This window comes from Mandrillus leucophaeus, unplaced genomic scaffold, assembly GCF_000951045.1.
Source record: "Mandrillus leucophaeus isolate KB7577 unplaced genomic scaffold, Mleu.le_1.0 Scaffold178, whole genome shotgun sequence".
Classification (NCBI taxonomy): domain Eukaryota; kingdom Metazoa; phylum Chordata; class Mammalia; order Primates; family Cercopithecidae; genus Mandrillus; species Mandrillus leucophaeus.
The window spans coordinates 2,103,787-2,106,219 of record NW_012101787.1 but is presented as its reverse complement, the minus strand read 5'-3'; positions in this window follow the sequence as shown (position 1 = coordinate 2,106,219).

Genomic DNA, 2,433 nt, shown 5'->3' with positions numbered 1-2,433 from the left:
TTAATTAGAACAATGATGATCCAGGGTCATCAGTGAGGTTGTCTTAACTGACTCACAAAACGTTACTTTTTTAATGGGATGCATCCATATTTCTCATCTTGGCCATATTTTAATAGGATCTGAAGCTTGGTTTCTAATATGTCCCTAGCGAGTTGGTTTAATTATCATGGAGCTAGTAAGTGACTGAGGAAAAAAGAGACAGGAAGGCATTCCTTATTCAAGGATAGGAAAAGCATGCAATATGAAAGTCACACACATCAGTGGACAGAGACTCAAAGAGACACAGCTATTCTCAAATCATGGGTGTTATGTCATGCATACCTAGTAAAATGACAGCCTGTGCTATGGTGCTAAGTGTAAAATGGGCTGGAGGTGTAAGAGCCTGCTTCCTTAAAAGAAATCTGGTCAAAAGACACCAACTAAAAGAGATGAAAATATGAGCTAATGGGACTTCATCTCCCGTATCTTGTAATTTAAACTTCAGCAGCAGAATGAATAGATTGCAGAGGTGCGTGCTGGACAGTCCCCACATGGGTGCTGGACAGCCCTTGTAATAGAAGCATACTCCACATTGTAAAAAATAGAGATATTAACAGCAGAGTATCCTGCTCTCCTTTAATAAAATTCCCCCATGTTGCTATGGGTAGGCATTTAAGTAGGTTAATTGGACACATCTTTTTTTTTTTTTGAGATGGAATTTTGCTCTGTCACCAGGCTGGAGTACGGTGGCACAATCCTGGCTCACTGCAACCTCTGCCTCCCAGGTTCAAGCGATTCTCCTGCCTCAGCCTCCCGAGTAGCTGGGACTACAGGCGCGTGCCACAATGCCCAGCTAATTTTTGTATTTTTAGTAGAGACGGGTTTCACCATATTGGCCATGATGGTCTCGATCTCTTGACCTCGTGATCCACCCACCTCAGCCTCCCAAACTGCTGGGATTACAGGCATGAGTCACTGCACCTGGCCAATGGGACACATTTTAAAGAAAAATTGCCAAGGAAGCAGGAGGCATTCTCTTCTCAGATTATTGAAGCAGAGGAAGTGGGGTGGCAGGACAAAAAATCAGTCCTAACGAACAAGCACTGTTTCAGGGGAGACAGAGAGTTGGATAAAAATCCAAAAGGTGTTTCTCACTGTTAGAAAGTTAAAATCAAAATACAGAAAATGAAGTGGATAGCATTTACTTTAGTATCTATGGAGAGATGCTTCCCTACTGAAACACAGGATCTTAGTTTTGGTTGAGCTGTAGTGAGACACCAAGGCCTGCAGAGGTTGCCTCTGCAGACACCCCTTTGTCCCTGGGGAGATTGGGGATGGGGGGTGACTGATGAGGAAGGGAGGTATCCGGCATCCAAGAGCTCTGTGTTATTGGGGTCACTGGTCATATGTGTTAGTAATGGAACCTACCAGTCTCCCTGCTCAGGGACCTCTGTGTCAGAAGAAGCAGAGAGGAGAGGAGAGTCCGGACCCTCACAGGTGCTTGTGTTTCATCAGCATCAGATGAGCCGAAAAAGGTACTCACTGATGAACCATCCTGAATTTTACAAGCGCGTCTTACCTGTAATTTCACTGATGATCGGTGCCCTCAGGTAGTGAAAGTTCAAGGAAGAAACATAATTTAAAAAAAAAAAAAAGAAAGACACTTGGGCCGGGCGTGGTGGCTCACATCTGTAATCCCAGCCCTTTAGGAGGCTGAGGCAGGGGGATCACAAGGTCAAGAAATCGAGACTATCCTGACCAACATAGTGAAAACCCATCTCTACTAAAAATACAAAAATTAGCTGGGCGCCCTGTTGCGCCCCTATAGTCCCAGCTACTCAGGAAGCTGAGGCAGGGGAATCACTTGAACCTAGGAAGTGGAGGTTGTAGTGAGCCGAGATCATGCCACTGCACTCCAGCCTGGGCAACAGAGCAAGATTCCGTCAAAAAAAAAAAAAAAAAGAGAAACTTGATTTCATTTATTGATTTGAGAGGTCTTGCATCAATCACAGCTTGCGGCACCACCTTGAGCCAGAGCCACACTTTCCAGCCTGGTCTGCTTGCTCCCGCTCCTCCTGCCTGCTCATCTGCTTTCTCAGAAGCACCCAGTCATTTAGCGGGACCAGGGGAGAGAGTCAGGGGAGAGAGGCAGCGGAGACAGGACCAGAGGGTGATGACAGCCATGTGGACTCAGTAATAAATGTTTACCTGGAAGCTACAGATTCTAAAATTGATACTTTATAAACATGTGAAATTATGCCAGTTTTTCACACATGTATGCAAGGTGAGCGAAGGTACTAAGAAGTGATGTGTTACAAATTATGTCCTGTCCAAAGATGAAAGAAGGAAAGAAAGGAAGAAAGGAAAGGAGGGAGGGTGAGATGGAAGGGAGGGAGGAGGGGCTTATGACTGATGTTATTGACCGTATGCTCTTATAGTTATTCTCCATGTTTG